The 14,543-nt window shown below is 37.9% G+C and overlaps 1 protein-coding gene and 1 long non-coding RNA gene across 4 annotated transcripts in view; one reads left to right on the forward strand and one right to left on the reverse strand.

Moving 5' to 3' along the window:
* nova2 (NOVA alternative splicing regulator 2) overlaps positions 1-14,543 on the reverse strand; it is a 96,428-nt gene that overhangs the window by 11,132 nt on the left and 70,753 nt on the right. The gene's annotated exons all lie outside the window — the stretch shown is intronic.
* On the forward strand, positions 3,647-9,063 carry LOC122832931. Its single transcript, XR_006370900.1, has 2 exons — positions 3,647-3,748; positions 8,401-9,063. It is a non-coding gene; the product is annotated as an uncharacterized LOC122832931 (long non-coding RNA).

Raw genomic sequence — 14,543 nt, forward strand, 5'->3', positions numbered from 1 at the left:
GTTTTGCTCCTTGTTTGCTGCATTTCTTTTTGTTTTTTTTGACTCGTATGTCTCATTATCTGCAGTGCAGCTTTCTTTCTCCCAGGCAGCGGCTGAATTTACATAGAAATAGAAAATTAGCGAAGGCGGCGCAGATTTAAACTCGTCGCACTTCTGCTGCAGCGGCTGGAATACGGTCTCCTCCTCCGGGGGCCGTTTGTTTGGGCCGCTCCTCTGCTGGGATTAGCAGTTCAGTTTGTTGGTTTTCCTTTCCTCTGAAGGCACGAACGGGAGCCGGTTTTGTTTCTGGTCGACTCTCGGCTCGGCGACAATCTGCTGCGCACATGAAGGAGACTAACACAGTGAGAACTCCACTTCCTGCTGGTCACCAAACCTTAAACTGAGCCCATTAGCGTTTAGTGGAGTCACTGCTGTCGTTACACTGCAAAAACATTAAATCTAACCGTTCTGCTGGAGGTTTATGCAGCTCAAACTCTACAACTTTTCCTCCCTTACAACAGACATTTGTGTCGTTGTTGAGTGATTCTGGTGGTAAAACGGCCCGATTGAAGGCGGGGAAGTTTCAGATGTTTTTTCAGACGTCGGTGGGAGGATAAGCAGCGGCGCGTCTCAGTCCCGCTCGCTGCTAATGAACCCATCTTCACTCTCCATCCAACTGATCCACGCTAATGAAGCTCTGCTTTCCTTTTTTTTTGTCTTTCCATGTTCCCGTTTTCATTCCTCCTGTCAACCTTTTCACTGTTTTTTTTTTTTTTAATATATAAATAAAAAATTGCATTCCAGCGTTCAGACGTCTCGAAGTGTCTTCCTCTCGTTAACTTTTACGGCTGTAATTTTCCGGTGGATTTACAACAGTTAATTATTTCCTCAGACCTCACACAGCATGTTCCCAGCATGAAGGGCGTTTTCTCTAGAAATTATCCTCCTAATCCAGCTTTTATTTCACCAACACTGTTGCTTCAGTTCGCTCTGATGACTGGCAGTGAAGATTAGAGGACAGCACACTAAAAAAAAAGCACAAAATCTAAAATCTGTTTCTAATGCAAATATTTTATTACATCTGAAATATAAGAAAACGGACCTACAAGTAAATTTTCAGAAAAATATAGGAGCTTGTTTTAAGTAAATAATTCACTAATATTAATAAAGAAATATTTGATCCACTGGTTAGATAGTTTTTTTTCTCATGATAAAGTAAAATAATCTGCCAGAGGAACTAAAACAGTTTCTTTCCTTTTGGATTTGTTTTCCTCTTTATAAAAATAAATCTGCTCTAAAATGTCAGAAATGAAACAAAATACAGAGTTTTGTTCTGGAATTTCAGATAAAGCTATGGAGTTACTTTAAAGGAAAAACTTTCTGAAACATTTTCATCACGTCATTTCAAACCTGAAAGATTTTCATACCAATACACTGAAAAAAAAGAGCTAAACTATTTAAATAATTAAAAATAAAAAAAGATGAAAAAGTTCTAGTTTGGCTGGTAGAATATTCCACTGTGCCGTTACCTAGCAACCCCAGTCAAGCCTGGCCCGTTACCTAGCAACCCAGTTTTAGGTTACAAGTGGACCTAGTTTGTTTTCATCAATATGAAGGAATTATTGTCTTAAAACAAAACAAGCTATTTAGCTTTAAAATAACTTGAAGTAGGTTTTGTCTGGTTTCAAGTGTACTTAGATATCTGCTCGACCAAAATACTTGGTAGGATTTTGTGTTTTTACAGTGCATTTGTAAGAAAGTCCTTCAGGTTTGAAATGACCCACTGAAGAAGTTTCTGAAAAACTTTCTTTTAAAGTAAATCCAAACATTTGTCTTAAATTCCAGAACAAGATTCTGATTTTTGTTTCATTTTTGACATTTAAAAGTGGATTTACTTTTATAAAGAGAGAAATAAATCTTCGTATTTGGTTTCGTAACACAATGAGAAGTTTAACCTTAAATACCCTCTGGGTTGTTTGCACTGAAAAACACAAAATCTTAAAGTATTTTGGTCTAATTTTAACTGTTAGTACTGCAGCAGAAATGAGACAAAAGTAACTTACAGCTAACATTTTAGATTATTTTAAGTAAATAATTTGGTAATAGTAAGTTAGTTTTGTCTTATTTCAAAAGAACAAAGATATTTTCTGTAGATACTAGAACAAAAATGCGTGGTAGGATTTTGTGTTTTTACAGTGTAGGCAGAATCCAAACGTCTCTTTCCTGCTTTTTTTCTGCTCAGGTTTAATTTTTTGCTGCTTGTTTACGTTTGTTGGTGGAAAGTTTCTGCAGAGGTTAGCCGGCGGGTTTTTGGCTTCCATCCAGCTGCTGACGAGAACGTCCTGCTGCTGCAGCTGCTGGACTGAGGTCGAAGGTCAAACTCAATCTCCTGAGCATGAATTCACTCGCTGCGAAAGCGGGAAGGGAAGTGTCGACTTCAGCAGGGATGTGGGCTTAACGGATAAATCCGAATCGATCAGGACGGCAGCGCGGGGATGATGGGAGTCCGCAGCTTGGAACGGGTTCAGATTTGGAGCTGCTGGACGTTTATGAAGGTCAAACGGATTAAATATCGGTCCAGATTATTTCTATCACACAGATGAACTAGATTTTAATAAATACAAGGCACTGGAGATTAGGAACTATCTAATTAGTGACCAGTGACTTTCTGTGCGATGTTTTTGCCACTGAGGACTTTTTAAACCCGGAGGACCAGAACCAGCGCAGGACCTGGCAACCCAAACCAGCACCGACTGGAAACTTGGATCTGGACTCTGGATCGCTCTTCTCTTCCTCTGGATCCTGGGATCTTAATTTACAAACAGAATCCCAAAGTTTACTGAAAACACTTTAATCTGTGAATTAGAATATTGAATTCAAAATTCTGAGAAAAATATCTGAAAACTGAGGAAGAAAGTTACAATTCTGAGATAAAATATATCAGAAAATCCAGATTAAAGTTAGAATTCTGAGATTAAATTAAAAATTCTGCGATAAAAAAAAATTTAATTCCTTTTCTGAGAAAACTAGTAAGAAATACATTTTACAAGGTACTAGGAAATCAATAATAATGAATAATAATGAATAATAATCAATAAATTTGGATTTTTCTTAAGTTTTCATGGTGAGATGATGCTGCTGTGACATGAAAATATGGTAATAAAAGTGTCGTTTGAGTGACTAAAGATGTTTTTCTGCTTGCTCTACCATTGTGGCCGCTTTCTGAAATAGATGGCAGCGTTTCGCTGTGAACCTGATATCGGTAACCTGCTCCGGAATAGACTGTGGATTAGTCATTTTTAGACCTGTCATGTTGATAATGATGATCCGTATTCTCATCACAGCTTTGTGTCGCGTTCCGTCCAGGTCACACGGCTCCGCATGTCGCTAACGCTAACACACACACACACACACACACACAACCAAAACGCACACAAACGAACTGTGGCTTTATTTCCACCTTTGTACAAACCAAACAATGTCTGCATGTTGTGTGAACACGGAGAGCGGCTGGAGGACGGCAGAACAACTGTTGAGTCTCTTGGAGGTTCAACTTTGAAGTCTTAAGCAGGTGACTTTAGCTTAATCTGCCTCCCACTGATCCGCAGGCTTAGCCGTCTTGCTCTCTCTCTCCCCACGTCTTGTTTACCTTTCCCCCCCTCTTCTCTGTGCTGTCCTTCATTTCCATCATCCAGGAGGAGAGAAAACCCTCCACCCCCAAAACAAAACTAAAAATAAGAGGATGACAGAAGAGACGAGCGACAGAGCTGTGAGAATAAACAAACACACACACATAAATATGTTTACACATTTGTAAACTCAGCGTTTGTTCCCCTGAAACCAACAATTCATTTCTGGTTCCTCTGGTTGATTTTTATCGTTTAGTGAGAACGTCTAGCAAAAGAATAATCAATATTTTGATATAATTGATACTGCAAAAATCATTCAGATTCTTTTTTTGAACCTAAATTGATTTAAACTGATCCATTCTCATTTGCCCAAATTGTTGCATTTCTAGGTAAATGTTGAAAGATGGCACATGCTAACAGCGCTAATGATGCAAGCTAACACTACGAGTAAGGCAAAGTGTTGAGAGACATCACACGCTAGTTATGCTAAAGCTGAAAGCTATCACCAGAAGCTAACATTACAAGTAAAGAAATGATGAAAAATTAAACATGCTAGCTGCTTTAAGCTGCAAGCTAATGCTGTAAACTAACACTCTGTGTCAGGAAATGTTGAAAGACACTTCATGCTATTTATGCTAACTTCAATCTAATGCTACAAACATTACAATTAGATAAAAGAGGCTACATGCTAGCTGCCATAAACTACAAGCTAACAAAAGAGGCCACATGCTAGCTGCTATAAGCTACAAGCTAACACCATAAGCTAACACCACAAGAAAGAAAATGCTGAAAGAGGCCACATGCTAGCTGCCATAAGCTGCAAGCTAACACCATAAGCTAACACTACAAGAAAGAAAATGCTGAAAGAGGCCACATGCTAGCTGCCATAAGCTACAAGCTAACAAAAGAGGCCACATGCTAGCTGCTATAAGCTACAAGCTAACACCATAAGCTAACACTACAAGAAAGAAAATGCTGAAAGAGGCCACATGCTAGCTGCCATAAGCTGCAAGCTAACAGTACAAGCTAATGCTATGTTTCACAGCATGTTTGGGAGCAACTTAAAAAGGCCCGTAAAACTTTTGTTCACTGCAACAGTGAAGTAGTAAAACTGATTAGCTAACAATATTAGTTTAAAAGTTATCAATACTGCAAGAAAATTTTAATTTATTTTTTAGTTATTTTTTTACAAATTATGACCCAGAGTGCCATTAAATATGGGGGCCACTGTAAGTTTATACATTTTTAATCGTTATAAAAGAACTTTACAATGTTTTAAGCTACCAAATTAGAAACCCTTTCAGTGAATGATTCAGAATAAACAACTTTTCCAGATGTTGACGAGCCGTTGTGTTATCCTGTTGGTTTACTCTTGATTCCAACAAACTTTTAAAACACCAGATTTATAGACAATCAGATAATCAACTGGACTTTAAAAGGCGATTGCTGGCGACTGCTGAGGAAGCAGCAGGAGTACATTTCGTTTTTCCATCACTGAACCTGATAAATCTTTGGTTCACCTTTCTGAGAGGAAACAAAATGTCTGTCTGAGTTTCATGTCAGCTAAAAAAATAAAAAATGAATTACAGATCCTGTCATAAAATGCAGAAACTCAGTATCCTCTGCTGCTGAAGATGAGCAGAGATCGAGAGTGACTGCCGTTTTGCCGACTGAGCATTTATGCCGAGGCTGTACATTTCATGAGTGATAAAAGAAAAAAGATGAATAAAAAGTTATGAAATATGATGTAACCAGGAAGCGGGGGAAGCAAAACAGCATGTTCAATATTTATGAGTGAGCACAAAACAACAGAAAACTTAAGCGGACATGTTTTCATGTCTTTTCCTTGAACATGAACATTTTCTGGCAACGGCAAGTTGTGGAAAATGGATGGAAACATGTTGACATCATATCGTTGCTCATATGTTTATTGCCTTGGCCTCCATGGTTGTGTCTTTGACAGCAGGAGTAATAATTACTGAAACTCCCACCGGTCAGACTCAGGTTACTTCAACTAAATCTGTCCCATTTTTACTGATTTTTTAGGCAAATTATGAGTTTTATTTATGAATAAACATGCTAACTGTGCTCATGCTACAAGCTAACGCTACATTAGGAAAATGATAAAAGATGCCACATGCTAATTGTGCAATGCGTTTTGTGATAATGCTGCAAGCTAATTCTACAAACTTAATATATGTGTAAGGAAATGCTGAATGATCCAGCATGCTATTTGTGCTAATACTACAAGCTAACACAACAAACTAACACTACAAATGAGGAATTCTGTTGAAAGATGCTACATGATAGCTGCGCTAATGTTTAAAGCTAACTGTGCAAAGAAACACTAGCTGTGCTAATACTACAAATTACAGCTACTAATACTTCACAATGAGTAAGAGGATTACAAAAGAAAACTTGAAACTTAAACATAAATATGTTTTCACGTCGTTTCCTTAAACATTAACGTTTTCTGGCCATCACAAGGGAAGATGGATGGAAATATGTTGACATCATATCGTTGCTCGTATGTTCTTGGATTTATTGCCTTGGCCTCCATGGTTGTGTCTTTGAAAGGAGGAGTAATAATCACTGAAACTCCCACCGGTCAGACTCAGGTTACTTCAACTAAATCTTTCCCATTTTTACTGTTTTTTTAGGCAAATTATGAGTTTTATTTATGAACGTGCCTTAAAAAATTCAACAAGTTGCAGCAAGATGAAAAAAAGCTTCTTTTTTTTTAAATGTGAGAATTTGGTTGATTAGAAAACTAAATTTACATCTTCGCCCCCTGTTGGCCATTAGGAAGAATGCAGGCATTTCCAAAACAGTCACTTTTTTTCTTTAAAAAAAATTAAGCATTAATCTGTCATTGATCAATAACAAGTAAATCAACAAAGTTTCACTAGTGAAGTTCAACATTAAATATCAGACTAGTCTTCTGACATTTCACTGAAAAGGAGTCCGACTCCCTTTTCCTGACATGAATGTCAAACTTCCTGTGTAGAGGAGCAACAACAGGAAGCAGGAAACAGGTGTTGACACAGGAGGTGAAAGGTTACAGGACGTGGCTGCATTTGGGTAAATGGTCAGCTATTAAAGTTAAAAACAATCGTCTGAACAAAAGACTAGAGAGGCTAAAAAAAATCCCTGGAATAACAGAAAACAAAACTCCAGATCAGGTAACGTTCAAAGTCTGAGTCAACAGCGTTTAATAAACCGTCTGAGTTAATATCTGCTTAAAAGACATGATAAAACTTTACAACTGATTTTTTAAAAAGGTTTGAGATATCTTTCCTCACATTGCGTCTTTATGTATTTTAAAAAAAATGTTTTAAATTGTCAAATTTAAACTTAAACTTCGCGTTAGCATGTAGTCCTTGTCCATATAAGAATAAGAATAAAAAAAGTTTTTTTCCTTTTTTGCAGGTTTCTTGTGCACTTTCTCAAAAATGTGGGTGGACTGTTTTATGCAATTTTTGGAAATGAATACAGTATGCAATTATACAGATAAAACATTCACATAAAAAACTCTGGCGGCCCAGATTTGGCCCTTGAACCTCATGTTTGACGCGCTGTAAAGCATTCGCCTCTGTAGACACTTTAAAAATGATAATATTCTTGTATTTGCAGAACATGAACGTTGAAATGTAACACACAGAAGAATTTACAAGGAATTACTTCGGAGCTAAATCATTTGTATCATGGCTATATGAAAATTTAAAGGGAAGTTATCATACAAAATTTAGGTTTTGCACATTTTTGTGCTTATAGTTTGGTTTCTAGTGCTTCCAAATATAAACAATCCAAGTACTTAAAAAAAAAAAAAAAAAAAAAAAAACCCATCCAGCTGTTTTTTGGCAATAAGTGAACGAGCCGCTTCAAAAACCTTCAGAATGTTGAGTCATAACTGACATTATGTAGCAACCCCAGCAGAGTTCCGCCCGTTACCTAGCAACCCCAGCGGAGTTCCGCCCGTTACCTAGCAACCCCAGCAGAGTTCCGCCCGTTACCTAGCAACCCCAGCAGAGTTCCGCACATTACCTAGCAACCCCAGTGCAGTTCCAGCACATTTGTAACTCATTGTTCAGCTGGATTTACTGCTGTACATTGGCTGAAAAGAAAAGTGTTTTGCTGTTCATTTGCCATCCAGAAACCACTTGCTGCATCCTTGTTGGTTGTGCAGGAGGCTCCACTAATGCTTTTCAAAGCTATTAGCTTGTATAATTGTGTTTGCAGCCATTTTCACGTGCGAGTGTAAACAATGTGTTGGGGGGTCCAGAAACAGAGTATTTGGATTTAAAACGCCCTAAAACAGCTTGAATCTCATTACCTAAGAATAAAATGTCATGAACAGGTTTTGTATAGGCCATAACTGTAACCTGTTCAAAGACGCATAACAGGGTGTGATGGTCTTGTTTTATGGAAGTTCAAACTTTAAACATTACCAGTTATTGTTTCTTATTTGACTTCGTCTCCTCATAATTTCACCCCGGCCTCCAGAGGAATCTGCTCGGCCCATAAATCGTCTCCTGTCCCGTTTCGCGTCCTTGAAGCGTGCCGAGTCGACTGTTGGTGTCGTTGCTGCCCTGTGTTTCTGTCTGCCTGCAGCTGCTTCTCAAGCTGCAGGCCGCCGTCACTCCGCAGCTGTCGGCTAACAAGCGTCCATCTCGGCTCTCCGCCCATCTATGTTTATGTCATCGTCTGCAACACTTTTTATTCCCGACCCATTGTTCCTTTTTTTCCCTCTTTTATCTTTTGTCTTCCCCCTGGCCTCCTCTGACTGGACCAGAGATCCTGGCGCCGCAGCAGCCGTCCGCGAGCCGCACGCGCAGAGCGGCGAAGACGACATTTTATCCACGGCTGAAACCGTAGAGGCGCCGCGGTTCACACAGATTCATCTTTCAGAGGCGAACATGTTGGATCAAAGTCAAGCTGTTGTCAGCAGGGTCCAAAGTGTGGCCCGCGGGACATTTATGGCCATGGAGCAATTTATTTCTTTTAGTGCAGCTCAAGAATGACACTAATTTATGTACTTGACTTTTTTTTATGTAATTATTTCTTAAGCTGCATTATGTGACTGTCATAAACAATATGCTTTTTTTTTTTTAGGTCAAGCTTTTCAATCTGTGAAAAGTTTGATCAACCAATTAGATCCAGGAGGCGGGTCTTAGCGCTGCCAATCATCCTGCTAAATGCGCTAACGTCAGAGAAACAACTCATCATTACAAGAAAACTGTTTATCCACCATTTATAGTGACTATGCTAACTAGAATTAGCATTCAAAACAGGCTAAACTAGCTGAAGCAGCGCGGAGGATGACTGTCAGCGCTAAGACCCGCCTCCTGGCTCTGATTGGTTGTTTCTGGTTAGCACTGGGAGAATTCCTCTCGCAATAATTTTTGCAGGACGATAAATTGTCCCAGAAGTTTTTGCAATAAACAATAATATCGTTGGTTTGTCGTCATTTAAGTATTATAACAAGAACACATTCTGAAAAATCAATAAACTTTAACTTCTAATGAACATTTAACACTGGAACTGGAAGACATTTTAAATATCCAAAAATAAATTAAAATTAGTTCAGTGATTTTCATTTGCATTATTAATTATTTTCCTCTTTCTACAAAAAACTGGATGATAAAAGTTTTCAGTCTTTTTCAGTGTTTTGGTCTCAACTAGCCATTTTTTTTGAAGGACAATTTTGTGTACAGAAACTTCATGATTCATTCGATTTGTTGTTTTGTTTATCATTCTGAACCGGGAGAAGATGGAGAACAAACATTTTTTCACACATTATCCGTCTCATCCTAGACAGTTTTAACAAATATGTAAAGATTATTTTTAATAAAAGTCACTTACTGCAGCTTTTATCAGGGTAAAATTATTACTGGTATAATTTTCTTACAGTGGAAAATGTGAAGTACAACAAAATTATCTGCCTTTTTACAACCAAGATTTACTGAAAAATCAACTTATTCAATTCATTCAGCTCAGTTAAATACAGCAAATGTTTTCAAAGCCTAAAATACTTTTAAAGCTAGAAATTTTCACTTTTCATAAATTAAATGTGAAAATTACTTTTAAATATTTGGATCCTACAGAAAAAAATAAATAAAAAGTGCTGCTTTATTTGCTTTTTTTTAAGAAGTTTTTTTTTCCCTCATGTAACGATTTTGGCCCGACTGATGAAAAGTTTAAAGAGGCGTCTGGGGAAGTGTGAGTTACTCATCCATGCACCGTTTTTAATCCAGCAGAAGTTAGAAAAACACTCTGCAGGAAAATCTCCGTATTACTCAACGTTTGTTTGTTTTAACGCTGCAGGTTCTTCTGGAAAACTTCGGAGTCCGGCGGCGTTTGGGAGGTCATTTTGGAGCGGGAGTTTCTCTGTGTGTCATCAGATGCAGCACAAACCCATTTAGTTGCTGCTCTGACTTGGTATAAATAGCCTGAAGAGCAACAGGGGGATTCGCCCTCTATTATAAGAGTCTAAATATCAGCAGCTATTAGCCGCCTGTCTCCCTGCGGCTTCTCAAATCATCCAGAACCGGATTACTCGGATGCCAGTCGGCCTCCGGCTGCAGAGCTCAACATAAAAATACTGTTTACACTTTCAGTAAAAATAAAAAACTAAATACTTTAGAACAACTGGAGTTGAACGCAGGAAGCTTTGAACCGCAGGTAACGAAAGGCGCCAATTAGCAGATGGTGTCGAATCGTGAACGCCGACGTTCTCATGTCAGGACGCAGGTTTCCTGTGAGCTGTTGCTTGGAAACAGGAAGCAGAGCTCTGGGTTGGAAAAGACCCCCGCGGAGCCCTGACCTTTGACCTCCGACTTCACTCTCATTTCATAATTGCTCGTAAAAGCGGCACAAACGTAACATCTCACACACTCTGACGGCCTTTTAGGAACCTCACATGCTGCTGGAGACGAGATCCACCGGCAGATGCATTTATCTGTAAATATTTATCCATATTTCTGAATTTCTTCCATTTAGAGAGGATGAATCACAGCCAGGCAACAGAACCGGTCAGAAACTAGACTGATGTTCTACAACGGAGCGTAAAAGGGCCATGGTAGGAAAAAAATGAAAAATAAAAATATTAGTAACAGAATAAAGTCATAATATTCAGAGAAAAGGTTGTAATATTACAAAAAAAAATCTTTAATGGTATGAGAAAAACATTTAAATATAACGAGATTAAAGTTTTATTTTCCACAGCATCAACTTCCAGAAAGTTTCTCAGCAGTGAGAAACCAGAACCAGAACCAGGACCGGCGGGGCTGTCAGAAGATCCCGCGATATAAAAAAGGCCCCAACGTTTCCTGTTGACGTTCCTGCTAGCTAGTTGCTACTAGCATGGCTTCATCTGATGAAATTCTGATAGAAAACACATAAACCGACTTTTTCCTTTTTGGGTTTCCAGCAGGAACAATAAATGAAAGTCAAAACAAACAATAAGCAACCCAAGTTGTTCAGAAAGAGGCAGGAAGCATCACCATAGCAACCAGTAGCTGGACATCTAAGGGTTGTTGAGTGACATCATACTGAACCTGATCGATAGCAGTTGGGAAACGATCAGCGCTGCAGACTATGATTAGTTGAAGAGCGTGTCTTAAAATGAAAGCAGGAAAAAAAAACATCAGTTGGAGTTTGAATCTATAAAAATGCAGAATAAAAGTCTTTTTGGAAAAAAAGTTTAAAAAAAAACAACCTTTTTGGAGCACAGATTTGATCTTTGATGTCGTAAAATCTCATTTTGTTTCATTCTTATGAACTTCACATCATTTAGTGTTGCACCCTAAAAGAACTTTCCTTTACGTGTATAAAGTCTAATTTTAAAGAGTAATGAACAGATTACTGCTGCAAAATGAAACCGTCAACATCGTCTTTCTCCTCACAGTTGATTTTTTTATAATGCGAGTTTTTGCATCATAGAGCCATGATGTTTTCTTTCACACCTTTGCATCAATCTGCTGATGCATCCAAACAGGAAATCACATGATCAGAGGAGAAAAGACGCTACGTCGTCTCCAGAGCTCAGAAATCAGGATGCAGCGCTTCTGTTTGATTTATGCATGCACTGCAAAAACACCAAATCTTACCAAGTATTTTTGGCCTAGCTTTTAGTAAACCTTTCTTATTACACCTGAAATAAGACAAAACTAATTTACAAATAACTTTTCAGCAAGATACAGCAGATGGTTTTAAGTCAGTAATTCCTTGATATTGATGAAAAAGTTCTAGTTCCACTGGTAGATTATTCCGCTGCGCCGTTACCTAGCAACCCCCAGCCACGCCCAGCCCGTTACCTAGCAACCCGCTTCTAGTTCCACTGGCAGATTTTTTTCACTTAGAACATGGGAAAAAATGTAAAATAATCTGTTTTAATCAATATTAAGGGATTATTGGTTTAAAACAAGCTCCTGTTTCTTACTGAAAAAGTTACTTGTAAGTTTGTTTCGTCTTGTTTCAAGAGCACCGAGATGTTTGACCAAGAAATTAACAGAAAACACTTTGCAAGGTTTCCTGTTTTTGCAGTGTGGGGCCATAATTGCTGTGACACACAGTCAGATTCATAGAGTTACTTTAAAAAGATGTAGTTAATTTTTATCGTCAGTTTTATCCAACTTTAATATCTATTTGATCTATGGAGGATTTTTTTTATGCAACAATTTTAACAGAAACTGTCCCCTAAGCGATTATTTTCCTGGAAAAATCTTTCATATTTCTGCTGATGAAAAGTTAATCTTTAAAGTTTTTTTTTTTCAGACCTCAAATTAAACATAAGGGAATAAGTTGCACAAACATGATGAATTATCTATCTGTGCTTCACTTAGTCCCTGTCAGGGCTGGAGGGCAGCGGGCCAGAGGTTAATGAACGAGAGGCAGGGTAAAAACCCAGGACACACACACGCACACGCACACACACACACACACACACACACACACACACACCTACAGAGTCAGAGCCCCAGGTAACCAGCAGTCATGGTTTTGGAAGGAAGGAAACAAACTCCTGACCTATTTTCTGCTCACAGCTGCATCGTCGTGCAGAACCATAATAAATCATTTTACTGCTAAATTCCTCTGCAACCAAATGGAAAGGTAATTATAATAAACATTATGTAATCTAAATATGACTGTAAATGTTACAAGGAATCAGTTCATCCACTGCTCGGAAATACCATAAAAAAAAGATCTTAACAGTTTCTGTTTCTGGCTAATTAATTACAGAAAGTTTCTTTAACGTTAAATTTATTGTGTTTAAAACATAAACATCAAAACAAACTTTTAACTTCTATGAAAATAGAGGCGCAACATCGCTTTTATTCAGTTGACTTCACTGTAAAAATGGTAATTGATGCACAAAAAGGACAAAAATGCAAACCAAACTTATTATTTCATAGTAAACGTTTGATTCGTGTTGCCAGGTTTGACGGTTCCAAGTCCCAAAACAACATAAAACCCCCATAAATGAAAAAATCAGCCCAGATCTCAACCTCTGATGAAATTTACTGTCACAATAACACGTGGTTTTTTGTGGCTTTCTAATTCATGTTTGGCAGATTCAAGAGATTTCAAAATAAATGTAATAACGTGGCTTCTTATTAAATGTTTTGTATATTTGTCCCACACAATGACAGCTATTTAAAAAAAAAAAAAAACCTTTCTAAAAACTCACTAAATGTTGTGAAAAACAGCCTAAATTTTAACAACTAAAGCAGCTCAATTAGGTGGAAACCCGTCCAATCTGGCAACGCTGCTTTTGTTGTGAAAAGAAGACGTTGATGGATGACAGTCCTCTTATAAGGAAAGAAAATTAACGTTTTTAAATACGTAAGATTGGCAAGATGTGACTGAATGTTGCATTATGTTGAAGGTACGCGTGTAATTATTAGTAAACATCAAGAAAACGACCCGCCATAGTGTAGCCTAGCATGTACGAAAATGCTAAGGTTGTGATTTAGTTTTGTCTTATTTCAGATACTTACACTAGAAACTAGATCAAATTTACTCTGTAAGATTTTGTGTTTTTGCAGTGCATGTGTGGAGCAGAGTGATCCAAACGGCGTTTCCTGCAGGATGTCCAGCTTTCTGGCCGTGCGTGTCAGCCTGCAGTTCATGTGACACGTGCAGTTTACATGTTCACACCTCCGACGCAACATCCTGTCCGACTCCATCTCATCCCATCTCCCTCCTCCCAGTCCATCTCCTTTCTTTTCCCCCTCCAGCATCTTTTCTGGATTTATATTCCAACAAATCTGCTTGCAATCATGGATTTTCCTCCTAATTTGTTCCTCATTAAGTGACGGAACATTTTTTCTTGTGTTTTTTTTTTTTTTTTTGTTAGAGCTAGCACACCTACGTCACTGTTCCTGAGTTGCCTCTCGGGGTTTATGGTAAAACGTTTAAGAGGGCTCCTAAAAGCTCCTCGTAAAACTGGGAGAATATCGTTCTTAAATTAAAAGTTGTTCATTTCAACAGGGATGCTTAAAGCTTCCTAAAAAATGAGGCCTGGGCCAGAAAAAGGGTTTTCTGCTGATTTTATGCACCTTGTTTGGTCACTGCTGGATTCAAAAACCTGAAAAAAAAGAGTTTGTTTAGGTCAATAACTCTTTAGAGAAATTTACCAGAAAAAACAAGGAAACTTCAGATTTTGAAAAGTCAAAAAATTCTTCTAAAACTTTAAAAGTTTTGAGATTAATCCCAGAAATGTTTCAAGTTTTTGATTTCGGAAAATTTTATGTTTTTTCCTAGAAAATCTTGAACTTTTCAAACTCAGAAATTTACTTATTTTTCTGAAAAAGTGTTTTGGCAGAAACGTTACCTTCCTTTTTTATTTGTAATGGTGCAAAAATGAATGTAAAAAGCTGGAAACTGGCCACTTTTAAAGAAATATTGAGTTGTTGCACTAGTATGAGGTGATTT

Source organism: Gambusia affinis, linkage group LG06 (assembly GCF_019740435.1).
Source record: "Gambusia affinis linkage group LG06, SWU_Gaff_1.0, whole genome shotgun sequence".
NCBI lineage: Eukaryota > Metazoa > Chordata > Actinopteri > Cyprinodontiformes > Poeciliidae > Gambusia > Gambusia affinis.